At 39.9% G+C, this 13115-nt stretch overlaps 1 long non-coding RNA gene across 1 annotated transcript; it reads left to right on the top strand.

Moving 5' to 3' along the window:
- The first annotated feature begins 2265 nt into the window (after positions 1 to 2265).
- LOC121917688 lies at positions 2266 to 3849 on the top strand. Its single transcript, XR_006101082.1, has 2 exons — positions 2266 to 2481; positions 3473 to 3849. It is a non-coding gene; the product is annotated as an uncharacterized LOC121917688 (long non-coding RNA).
- The last annotated feature ends 9266 nt before the right edge of the window (positions 3850 to 13115 follow it).

The following is a 13115-nucleotide window of genomic DNA, read 5'->3' as shown; positions in this document are numbered from 1 at the left end:
ACTCACAGCATTGATGGTCTAGAGACAGAGACAACAGAAGTCACATAATGTTGTACCACCAGATGCTGGGAGACACCTTGTGCACTTCATAAATTTTCAATTGGAAGGCACAGTTGCTGGAAAGAATAATTTATATCAATGCTATACAGGTGCCATTTGTTTATTCCTGTTTAACTAATCATTCATACCTGAAACAGATGGTTTCCTATTGTCAAAGCAAAGTCTATCTGCTAGTACTGTACTGTACTATTATTTAAGACTTTATTTGGATAGTAGTACTATAGTAGTAGTTGTTGTTGTTGTTGTTGTGTATGCCTTCAAGTCATTTCCACCTTATGGCAACCTTAAGGCAAACCTATCATGGGAATTCTTGGTAAAATTTGATCAGAGGAGGTTTGCCATTGCCTCTCCCTTTGGCTCCTTATATCTCACATTTTTATTGACTGACTCTCAAGAGCAGACTATAATACATTGTAATCTTATAGCCCTGAGGTCCCTGTCCAACGGATAGGTCCAGAAGTCCTGGGCAACTGGAAGGCGAAGCCATGAACCATGCATTTTATGATATTTGGAAGGGGGGGTAAAACAAGCCCTCTGCTGCTGCTCTTTCCCTGGTTAATGGATAAAGGCAGGCTAGTTTCCTCTTTAGCATTGTACTTTGTCTGTGAGGCAGTGGGTTTCAGTTCCCTAACCATGAGTATGCCATTATTTCCAAAGTCCAAAGTAAATTAGCATTATCTTAGATTTGTACGCATATCCTGATGCATCTTGATTAGTTATTTGTTGTTATTGTTAGCTGCCATCTAGTTGACTTTAATGTATGGCAACCCTATGAATGAGAGATCTCCAAGTCACCCTGTTAACAATAGACCTGCTCAGGTCTTGCAAAATAATGACCCTGGTTTCCTTGGTTAAGCTTATCCAGCTGTAATGTGGTCTTAATCTTTTCCTGTGTCTTCACCTTCCCAAGCATTCATGTTTTTTTCCCCTAATGAGTCATGTCTTCTGTTCAATATCAGTTTAGTCATCTTGACTTCTAGAGAGAGTTAAAGCTTGATTTGCTCTTGGACCCATATACTGTATTTCTCTTTTTGGCAGTTCATACTGTCTGTAGAACTCTCCTCTAGCACTGCATTCAAATGAGTTGATTCTCTTCCTGTCAGCTTGCTTCACTGTCTAGTTTTCACAACCATACACAGATATTGGCAATACTATGGCCAAGAATCTGAGGAGTCTTCATCCTCCTAACTTTGATTTTCTAGTTATTGAATTATATATATATATACACACACACCACTGCCACCTTTTTTCTGTTAAAATAGGCTTTTAGAATTGAGACTTGACTTGCAAGTATTTTGAAAATCCTTGAAATATATATATATATATATATATATATATATATATATATATAATATCTTAAAGGCAAATCTTGATTTTACTGCCTTATATAAGGGACACCATTTTACTACACCACTGAACGTAATGGGACTTGAGCATCCACAGATTTTGTTATCCACAAGGAGTCCTGGAACCAAACCCCAGTGGATACCAAGGGCCCACTGTACTCCAAAATCTCTAGAGAGTCAGAGGTTCCCCCTCCCTCCTTATGTTAAAAGAACTAAGGAACCACTGGAGAAACACTGCTTGTATGACTTACCGTGGAGATTTGCAGTATCACTTGTTTGCAACTTTGATGCTTCACTGACAGATGCTATGTGTTTTTCTCTGTAGAGTTGCTAGGTTCTTAATCCAGAAATTATTCATTATAGCATGCCTCAGGAAAAAAATGAGGGAGATGATATAACTGTTCGTTTCCACTCTGCCATTCTCCTTCCCCCTGTTATAGGCAGCCAGATTACTCTACTGCGGCACAGCAGGCAGGAGAGGTAGGCAAGGGATATAGTGACTGCATTATCTCTTATTGTACTGGAATACTGTAGATTAAAAACTTGCAGAGAACTGACCGCTGTGCCAAAGAGTCTAGGGAGTTTATCACACTGGGGCTAATTTTGGCATTAAAGAGAGATTAAAGCACATTTAAAGCATCCCGCAAATAAAGCAAAAAATTGTGAGTAATTGTGAAAATGGTTATCACATGCAATTGCGCAAATAAAGTTATATCGGAAATGCATTGTCACTGCAATCCTGAAAGTAAAAAGATGCATGTTAATGTTTCTTTGTGACCACTTTAATGGTGGGTTTTGTGCGACGTCGTGTGAAATTGTTTTGCATAATTATGCAATTATTCCAGGATATTCACGGGATAAAGGCCTGATCTCCTTCATGTGATAAACTCCTAGGACTCATTTTTCTGAAGAAGATGACCTGGGTCAATGATGGGGAACTTGTGGCTATCCAGATATTTTTGGATTGCAGCTCCCACTACATTGGAACATAAGATCCTGCCATATGAGTTAGACGATTGGTTCTGCTAACCCAGAACTGTCCACTGTTACTGACAGCAGCTCTTTAGGATTTCAGGTAAGACGTCTTTTCCTAGTCTACCTGGAGGCTTCTGGTGTTACTTGGCGATCTTTCATTCAAGTACTAACCAGGCCTGACATTGCTTAGCTTCTAATATCATGTGTATTCAGAGAGGTAAGTGGTTAGACAACCACCAAAACGCCCAATAGTGACAGATGCAATCCAGCAACATCTGGGCTATCTTGGCCACTGATCTTGGTATTTATGAATTCTTGCTACTAAGAAAAATAGCATTTGGGTCTTTAGAAAGGATTGGACTGATGGAAATCACCTTAGTTTCAGGGGTATAACTAGGGATAGGCATGGGGGCTCAGACCACACCAGGTGACAACCTAAGGGGAATGACACTACTGTACTTCATACTTCTCTTTTGGCAGAATTGGGCTCTGGCATTCACCTGCATCCCTTTAAAATGCTGGAGTCAGCAGAAGAGATGATGTGAGTGGGGTGATGCTCAGTGGGAGGAAAAAAGAGTGGTCTGGCTTTTTTATATTTTAAAATTTAAATATTTGTTTTAAAATTATGTTTTATTTATTTTTAAAATCACATCTTACCAAATTTTCACATTAACCACATTAAACTATGTACTCGTAAATACATTTAGGCTGTATGCACAATATTGTAATCTAAAGGTATAATTTAATTTTGCTAGTTGTTTATGTCACAACTACTACCATTACATTCATTGATATACAGGAATTATAATTTATGCATAACATTAGTACAAAAACATTACCGAGGATTCTATATGGTACTGTATGGTATGAGAGGAAGTCAGTGGGCGGGTGACACCACGAGTTATCGCACTTGGTGACACCAACCCTAGTGACAGCACTGCTCAGTTTAATTTGGCATTGACTCAGTTTTTATGAGCTTCCTCATTAAGAATAAGAAAATAAAGCTTGTCTACTATTGTTCTCCTAGCTTTTAATGTTACTGTGTGTAGTGATGCTATCAATTACTCACCCACTGTCATATTTCCCCATAGGAATGTCATTTCCAGCACCTACTGAATCTGTGAGCAGATTGGAAACTAAGAATTTATTCCAAAAAAACCAACATACTCTGAGGATGAAGAAAGTTTCTAAATCTGGGGGCAGTCTGGACTCCAAGCACATAAAAAGGGGAAAGCATCTAGCAAATTGACCCCAAAACAAGAGAAGATACTAACCCCGAGGACTGTTTTTTTTTCTCAGCAATCACCAAGAGTTTCTTAGAAAGTAAGGGACAAAGAGTGACAGACTTTTGCATACCAAATAACATGACTGGCCTGAACTTTGGGCATATGCACAAACTAACTGAATAATCTGAGCTTCATTACATTGTAAGCCTAATTACATTCAATTCATTAAACAATCAAGCATTCTAAGTACACAAATGTGTACTCCAGTCTAGTAATTAAACACTTGGTTGCAGTCACTCATATAACAGGAACAACAGAGCAATACATTCCTAAAGGACAGAGAAGTCCCACATAGGATCTGCAAACAACAATGAGTGATTTAAAAGAGTAGGATTTTTGCCTTTAAACATGCACACATACATGTGCACGCGGACACACACACAGACAGAGTCTTACAGGATCTCATTCAGTGCTCAGCAAAATAACACAAGCCACAGTCCAAATCTCTGATCTCTGACTTACACTGGCTGGAACTTCTGAAAAGTCTAAAATATTTGGAAGACTAGAGGTTCCGGCTAATTATAATTAATTAATAATGGAACTCATCAGGCTGCTTTAAGCTCACCATTTTCTCTCAATGTTAATTTTATTTTCAAGCTGATTAAGGGATAAGAGGGAATAAGCTACAGAGCCACAAACCCTTTGGAGGTAAAGAAGGATACAAAAGTGAGTGATACAGAGCTTTCTTTAAAAAAACAAAAGAAAAGAAAACCTTCTTAGACATTTAATCTTAAGGGACGTTAGACAAGATAGTGCCATATTAATTTTTATTTATGTACACAATCGTACAAGTAGGAGACTCCCTTTCAAAAAATAAAGTCAGGAGTTTGAAAGATTTTGTCACTAGGACAATCCCACATCCTCCCATTAGTGCTGACTACTCAAGAAGATATGTATTCTCTTATTCCAAAATATTTATATTTGCCGACTAACATGTCACAGAGTAGAATCAAAATTTAGCATCCCTGTGACTGTCTCTTGTTTCATTATGACCTCTCTGGAAGTTATCTCAGACACCTATGCCTTTACAAATATGCTGTGTTGCTTGGTAGTTCTTTTTTTTTACATCGGGACACAGAGACTCATATATCAACTGTTACACTTTTAATCTTCCACCCAATATCCAATGCAAATCATAAATGTCAAAACTGAAAAAGCCAAGTAAGACAAAATAAACCAATAAATGGAGTAAATTCAAGGCATCCTTCCCTGTTGATATAATCCCTTATATGCAGTAAAACAGCATCATAAGAAAAGCTAGATCACATCACTCCACAAAGCTGTTTTCATGAGCTAAGATGTGACACCTCATTATCTATTATGCCAGTGACTATGGGAACAATCCAGGGAAAGACAGGAATAAAAATCTCATTGAAATCAGTTAGTTTCAAGCAAGAGGTAATTGCCAAAGACTGCAATCATAGGCATATAGTCCCTTAGAAATAAGACCTATTGCAATGAATAGGATTTAATTCTAAGTAAACAAATTAGGCCAAGTACTATGTACTGTTGATTTCAATGGGGCTTTTGACTCATCTTTATGTGGACTGTACCCAATTTGTGCAATTGTAGAAAGAATCAGTCATAAAGGGGCCGGAAAGGTTGTTTTTTTCTGTATGCATGTTAAATTCTCATTTCCTGCTCAGTCCCTACAGATTGTCATGGGATAGAAATACAAAATAGACACACAATACTAACATGTTATATTGTTTCTAACACCAGCGAGACTCTGTGTATGAATTGGTACTTTGGATGTAGCGATATTATAAATAGTAATGACAGAGAAATCTTGCAGAATCTTCTGTGAAAACAAGAAAGAAAAGAAACATAAAAATCTAATTGGAGTTTATTGTCTGAAATTGACACCAGTACTCCCAATTAAATTATTTTGAGGAGCATAGCTTAAACACAAGAGTTTTTAATCTCCTAATTTTTACCCTGCCATCTGCCAAATAGCTTATTTTTCTCTTATATGAAATGTTGCTTTTAATGTTTCATTTGTGTTGATATGCAAGGGCCCCTCTTTCTCTTCATTTCTGTTTCTAAACTCAGCACAATGAAATTCCAAGGGAAGGGACACAAGCAAGGCAATCAGGACTGGAGCGTGGCTTTGGCGCAGTATCCAGCCTCTTAGGACGCATGCATCATTTAAACAGCATACCTCCAAAGTGACTGAAGCAGGTTCATTTTGCCTGTCTGTTTGGGCCCTAAGTTTCTCAAGCTCCAAAACCCATAAGTAGGGTAACTAACTTCTGAACCAGCTACCATAGCTGTACCTTTAACAGTATCATCACCAATATTGTATTAGGTGAAAGCCATGACATCTATATTAAAATTAAATGAAAAGGCATCAAATGAAATTACAGTCAATAAGAGATAATGTTACACATAATATAAAAAGAATTTCAAAATTACCAGTAATAAACTTAAATTTATATGCTGAGTCGGCAAAACAATTTGTAATGATTTTATATAATTGTCTTTCTAATCTTTTTTGTTTGTTTTATCGCAACCCAAGAAAAAGAGCTACTTTGTGTGTTATGTAACCATTGGTGTGACTCGAGAAACTGAACCACCTCTACAGTGGCATGAATGAGCAAGGGTTCCCAAAATCTCCATGTTGGGTGTCGTGGTTTGAATGTTGGACTAGGACTCCAGGAGATTGGGTGACTGGCTCAGCCATAACCTTGGGTAGGTCATGGACTCTGAGAGGAAGATAATGGCAAATTCCTGAACACATCTTGCCAAGAAAACTTCATGATAAAGTAGCCTTAAGGCCACCATAAGTTGGAAACAACTTGAAGGCACACAACAACAGTCACAACAAGGGACAGATGAACATATATTGAATTATCTCTTCTACCTGACATTGATAAAAAAATATATAATTTTAAATATAATTTTAAAATGGCACATTATATCATCCAGCTAGAACTGCAGTTGGCATAGCTTGAAACTGCACTTCGATGAAAGCATTACATGTAGAAGCTGGCATACAAGTTAGTCACATAACTAGCTCTAAAATCTTGTTTTCAAAGAGAGAAAAAAAGAAAGGAAAACATGGAAAGAATTTCAAGGAGAGACCATGAATTTATCCAGAATAGCCAGTCCTTTAATTCCCTCTTAACCATACCCAAGAAGAAGTTCGGTTCAGGGAAGGAGGAATTGGTAAAAGCTTGGCTTCCAGTACTCATTATTGCTCACTTCCGCATAATGTAGTGCTGGAAGACATTCATTTGATAGAGTGGCAATTTGCTTAAAGTACCTAAACTGAACACAATCTGCTTAATTGATGGTCAACCAGATTCTGCACACACAAAAAGCTGCAGGCATTCCAGATGGGAGAAAGAAAAGTTTTTGGAAGAATTCATTCTGTATTATTTGCAAAAACTTGATAGTAGTAATATCAAACCTTGAACTTTCAATGCCATAAAACATTTGAATTTTACTGCTAAGAATGTTTAGTGTGGGTTCAATCAACTGTCCTTACTTATTGCAATAAAACTACATCAGTGCTCCTACAGTTTTCTCTTAGGAGATTATCTCACAGCTATTTTTGCCCAAGCCATGAACGGGACGGGATCAGGACAGAACAGGAAATTGGCTCTACCAACCAATTTTGGTAGTACAGAAAACTTCTGTACTACCAAAATCTCAGGGAGAAGCACAGCTGGGGGACAGGCAATGGTTGGGTGTCGGCGCAGTAGCAATTTTATATGCGATGTCACTCGTTCTTCCCTGTTCCGGCCCAATCCCATCCCATGCACTGCTCAGGCAAACATGGCTGTGCAATAATCTCATTAGGTTCACCACATCCCTGTTGTATTTCCATAAAAGAGACCTGCTGAAGACAGCTTGCAAATACCTACTGTATATACTCATGTATAAGTCTAGAATTTTTTGTCAAAAATTTGATTTAAAAAAAGTTGACTTATCCATGGGTCAATGTAAGTATTGTACTTTAACTTACATATATAAAAAAGAAACCACCCTCTGGTAAAAGGCAAGCATGTAATCTGTCCTGGAAGCACTGACCCCTCTTTATTCTCTCATCCATGCAGCCTTTAGGGTGAACACAAGCAGTTACGTCTGCTGGAATTTTGTATGTTCTTTGGCATTGCTTTCCTTTGTTTCATCCTTTGTTACATGCCCTTAGGTTTTACCCTCGACTTATCCATGGGTCATATCAAAATTCATAATTTTGGCCCCAAAACCTGCCCCCGACTTATACATGAGGTCGACTTATAGTCAAATATACATGGTAAACAAATGGGATTGTTCTATGACATATTGGTTTAAAACCCATTTGTGCTTTGTGTTAGCTCTGTCCAAAACCACAGTCTTGGAATTAGAGAAATTTATTGATAAGATTTTCATCCAGACAAGAAAGAAAGATAACTACTAAATAATCAATATACATCAAGATGAAAAACTCTATTCTGAAGTACAGTAGTTTGCAGTGCAATATTAGCAGGAGATAATGGGTGAATACAAGTATCTGCCCTGCAGAAATCATGCAGTTTGACACCACTTTAACTGCCATGGCTCAAAGCTACGAAAATCTGGAATTTGTAGTTTTCTGAGATATTTAGCCTTGTCTATCAGAAAGCTCTGGTGCCACAACAAACTACAAATCCTAGAAGTCCACAGCATTGAGCCATGACAGTGAAAGTGGTGTAATTTGTGAGGTGTAGATGAAGCCCATACCTCAATTAATAAATTAGATGTGTTTCTAGACTTTGCAATTCTTTAACAGAACATTTGATATCAGAGGCAAAAGTAACATGGAAAGAACGGGGATAGGTTCCAAACTACAAAAAAGAACCATTCAACATGTTTCAGCAGACTTTTCATTCAATGCTAACAATATCCTGGAGTGCATGAAAGAACTAAGTCACGAAAGTGTTGTAGAAATAAATGAAAACATCTGAAACCTTAAAGGGATTGCTTGAAGGCTTTTTCCAAAGTGCAGCCAAGCTGTGTATTCCTGCATGACAGAAGGTTGGACTGGAAGGCCCTTGTGACCTCTTCTAACTCTATGATTCTATTGTTCCATTTTCTTATGATTGTTGTTTTGGTAGCCAGTCTTATAAACTGATGCTTTTTAACATGCCCAGTGTGCTAGTAAGGCAAGTTTATCTTTTCTTTTTGCTCTTCACACAAGTTCAGTAAAGGTTTCTGGAGGCAGTTGCTGTTTACTTTGTAGGGAAGCACAGACAGATGCTGGCGAAACGTCAGGAAGAACCGCTTCTAGAACATGGCCACATAGCCTGAAAAACCTACAAAAAAACTATGGATGCCGGCCATGAAAGCCTTCGACTTTACAAATGACCATAGAGTTGCCCTGGAGGATCTAGAGATTCCCAGAGGGATGTTGTCTTGGGTTAAGAAATAGTGATTATTATTATTATTATTATTATTATTTGCAGTTTTCCCACTGTTACAGGGGTCCAGTGACCCTAACCCCAGCACATATGGAGGTAGCATTGTACAACTGAAGGTACCATTCCAAATTACAGATACTCATCTTTAAATCTATACTATTGCCAAAGAATAATAGATCAGTGGAGGGTCCACTGTAGTAGTATCAGCTAGAGCAGAATGCCATTCTTTTTTTGTGAGATCGTTATCAGCATTTTTCTGCCCAGTATTAAGAAACTCAGGTCACTCTCTTGCCCCTCAGATTTGATTAGGTGTCAAAGTGTTAGAAACTAAAAAAGACTCTTTTTCACTCTGAATTTATCTTACATTGTGTCTCAGTTGTTGACATTGCTGTGTGGCCCTCTGTTAGGTAAATAGCTGATAATTCTTTGGTTTATTGTGTATTCTCTGTCCCTTCCAGGGGATATCATTTGGATTTCTTGTCACTGGTAGTAAAATGACTTGCTTGGTTCATCACAAAGTCCTAAATGCACTGGAGAAATAATCCAGTTTGAGACTGGTTTAACTGCCCTGGCTCAGTGCTAGGGAATCTTGGAGATTGTAGTTTATTGTAGCACCAGAGCTCTCTGACAGAGAAGGCTAAATGTCTCACAAAACTACATTTCCTAGAACTTCCTAGCATTGAGCCAGGGCAGTTAAAGTGGTCTCAAACTGGATTATTTCCACAGTATGTTTCAAACCTATGGCCCTTATCACACGAGCAAAATTTGAAGTTATCCTAGGGTCAATGTGAAGGCAGTGCAGGGGCAATCATGGGGTTTCAATCAGGAGCCATCTTAAACACAATCGGGGGTCATTCCAGGGTCATGCCAGGGATAGGTAAATCCTCTTTTCTCCTGAATTTACCTAACACTGGAATGACCCCCGATTGTGTTTAGGATGGCTCCTGATTGTGTTTGGCATTGTGTGATAAACAAACTTGAAACCCTATGATCGCCCCTGCATTGCCATTGCCTTCACATTGACTCTGGGATAACTTTAACTGCCCTGGCTCAATGCTAGGAAACACTAATAGTATTTAGCAGAATACTGTAGACATCAACCTGATTGAATCTTAAATAGGAAATCAATGGAACCCCATCTATGAATAAGTGGCATTAAAAACAAATTAAATCAAATCACATTTCTTGTCCCGGTGCCTTTTAACAACTCCTCATAACTCTATTTCCATGCTAGATAAAGCTTCACTGGTTAATTTCCTGTTTTTGAACCTCACAGGACTCCTGTGAGAAAAAAGTTGGCAACCTAAGCTGTAGTACAGGCAGTTCAGCAGATAACACTTTGTCCCAGCACAGCTATACCAATGGGAAGCCTTGAGTCACTGCCTTGGAAAGCGGCAATGGATGGTACGGGAAGCCCTCCAAAAGAAAACTGGGCAACCCTAATTTGGTCTGACATACGGCTCTGCGGCATGCCTGCTTTGGCACGCAAGGCTTTGTGTGTGTGCTTGTGTGTGTTTAAAAATCTGGAAAGTTGTACCAAATAAAAGGCCTCAGTCTTTCAAGTGGCCAGGAGGCATTTTTTAAAATTGTTTCAGTTAAGAAAACAACCTCATTGTCGCTTCAAGAATACAGTAAACATTAACTGAAAGCGTGGCATAGTGGTTTGAGTGCTGGACTATGGCTCTAGAGACTACGGTTCGAATCCCAGCTTACCCATAGAAACCCACTAGGTGACCCTGGGCAAGTCACACTCTCTCATCCTCAGAGGATGGCCATGGCAACCCCCTTCTGAATAAATATTGCTAAAAAAAACACCCATGACAGGGTTGCATTAGCGTCCCCATAAGTCAGAAATGATCTGAAGGCACACAACAACATCAACCTGTACATAAGAAATAATCCAGATTGACACCGCTTTGTCATGGTTCAATGTTATGGAATTCTGGGATTTCTATTTGTATTGGCAGGGAGCTCTGGTGCCACTACAAATCCCAGAATTCCACAGCATTGAGCCACGAGTCTAGCTTATTTCTGCAGTGCCGGTGGTCGTTTCAGACTTACGGCGACCCCAAGGCCATAAAACCCTATCATGGGGTTTTCTTAGCAAGATTTGTTCAGAGGGGGCTTATGGCATTGCTGTATATTTTTTAGTTAACAGCAGAGTTTTCCTAACTTAAGTCTACTTCCCCAGATTCTGAAGCACCTTTAAAACTCACTGAAAGAAAGGAGTTGGCAGCAGGAGGTTTCCTAGACTTTGGTCTACTTCCTCAGATGCATTTGGATTGAGGAAATAGACTTAGGCCTGTTACAGACTGCCAAAATAAAGCTGCTTCGGGTCTCTTTGGAGGTGTGCTATTTAAATGATGCATGCTTCTTAAGAATCCGGAAGCTGCACCAAAAGCTGCACTCTAGTGCTTAGGAATGGAGTGTGGCTTTGGTGCGACCTCCAGACTCTTAGGACCCATGCATCATTTAAATAGCATACCTCCAAAGAGAACCGAAGCAGCTTTATTTTGGCAGTCTGTAACAGGCCTTAAAGTCTAGGAAAGCTCATGCTGCCAACTTCTTTCAGTCTCAAAGGTGCCACAAGATCTCTCTACAGACTGATTGTACACAGCTATATCTTTGGATTCAGTAAACACATGATAAAACAACAACAACAACAATTGTGGAATAAGGTCCAAAACACACTGCAGAAATAGTTCAGTTTGAGACCGCTTTGAACTGCCCTGACTCAGTGCTAGGGAAATTCTGGGAAGTGTAGTTTTGTGAGACATTTTAGCCTTCTCTGTAAAAGAGAGAGAGAGAGCGAGCTCTGGTGCCACAACAAAACTACAATTCCCAAGGATTCCCCAGCAGTGAGCCAGGGCAATTAAAGCGGTTTCAAACTGGATTATTTCTGCAGTGTGTTTTGGATCTACTAAGTCAAACACAAAAGCGGTGTCAAACTGCTTTATTATGTCTGCAGTGCAGACTCGACAAAAAGGAGGTGTCTTTCAACGAGGGAAGTGGGTTGGATAAACAAGAGGAGGACAAGAAGACTACACCCGCCTCCTTGTCTCTTCCTCTGACTGAGGCAGCAACGTTTGTTGTCTCCCTTTCAGAGCTCGAAGGAGGTCGGGTAGTAGGACCGTACCATTATCACACCAAAAGGGGGGAGGAAGCGCAGCCGTTAGAACCAGTTTCTCAGTTCCTCAGCCCAAGAGAAACAAATGCCCGTTACATTCGGGAAGACAAAACGCGGCGGAGTAACACCTCAGGGTCTGGCCTCAGTTCGCGGCGTCTTGAGGCCATCCATAATTTAGCCCCCCCCCGAGAAGCGGGAATGGTTCCTCCCAACGGGCCTCCGCTTCCTCCTCCAACTCTTCGCCAGTCCTTCTTTGGCCTCCTGCGAAGAGGTTCTGTTTCTGGAAGGAGGGCAGAAGGCGGGAGCCCCAGACCTTTTTCAAGATGTCGGTGGCCTTCGCCGCCCCCAGGCAGCGGGGGAAGGGCGAGATAACGCCGGCTGCTATCCAGAAGGTGGGCTGAGAGGGGCCTAGGAGGGCTGGGGAGGGCCATCTCTAGCCTAGGCTGCATTCACACTGGAGAAATAACCCGGTTTGGTTTGCTATGGAATTCTGGGAGTTGGAGTTTGTTGTGGGCCCCACAACAAACTCCAACTCCCAGAATTCCATAGCAAAGAGCCAGACAAAGAGTTAAAGCGCTTCCAAACCGGGTTATTTCTCCAGTGTGAATGCAGAGGGACCTGGGGAGGAAGGTACAAACCCTGCTAGCTGTGCTAGTGCCCTCCTCCTTTGTTCCCTCCACTCCCATTCTCAATAGGCAAGACCCTGAAGAGTAAAGGCATATACAACAAATATACAAGTTCTCTGTGTTATTTCAAACGTTATTTTATGTTGTGTTGGTGGTTTGTTTTATAACGTTGTTGTGTTTGTACAGGGTTCCCCCCCCTTTTTTAAATATTATGTCTTTGTAAAGATGTCGACATTAAAACACACACACACACACACACATATATATATATACACAAGTTCATACCTTCAGTGAGGAAATAGAAATACTGT

This window comes from Sceloporus undulatus, unplaced genomic scaffold (genome assembly GCF_019175285.1).
Source record: "Sceloporus undulatus isolate JIND9_A2432 ecotype Alabama unplaced genomic scaffold, SceUnd_v1.1 scaffold_123, whole genome shotgun sequence".
NCBI lineage: Eukaryota > Metazoa > Chordata > Lepidosauria > Squamata > Phrynosomatidae > Sceloporus > Sceloporus undulatus.
Note: the sequence above shows the minus strand (reverse complement) of the source record. Positions and strands in the feature narration are given on the sequence as shown.